Consider the following 337-nt stretch of genomic DNA (forward strand, 5'->3'; position numbering starts at 1 on the left):
GCCTCAACCCTTCCGAAAACTGTCTGAGAGACTGAATGAAACAAAACGAGAGCTTAAGAAAATATAATCATCACATCTCCTGGAAACAACTTCTTTGAAGAATGACCCCTTTTGAAAATGCAATTACCTTATCAATCTAGCAATACACTGTAGTTCATATTTTACGTCCTACATTATAATTTTAAGAAAAAAGAATCCGGTCTCATTTATTAATAGCATCCAGTCCGTCATTCAAATAAGATTTTAATTAAAAAAAGAATAAAAACAAGGTCAGTATAAAAATCTTTAAGCGGATATAAAATTATTAAATCCGTCCGCAGTAATTGGGTACAGTTGC

The 337-nt window shown here is 32.0% G+C and overlaps 1 protein-coding gene across 1 annotated transcript in view; it reads right to left on the reverse strand.

Moving 5' to 3' along the window:
- Positions 1–337, reverse strand: part of LOC119592355 (choline O-acetyltransferase-like) — a gene marked incomplete in the record, with an annotated part of 212,829 nt that overhangs the window by 10,417 nt on the left and 202,075 nt on the right.

This window comes from Penaeus monodon, chromosome 30 (assembly GCF_015228065.2).
Source record: "Penaeus monodon isolate SGIC_2016 chromosome 30, NSTDA_Pmon_1, whole genome shotgun sequence".
In the NCBI taxonomy this organism is placed as follows: domain Eukaryota; kingdom Metazoa; phylum Arthropoda; class Malacostraca; order Decapoda; family Penaeidae; genus Penaeus; species Penaeus monodon.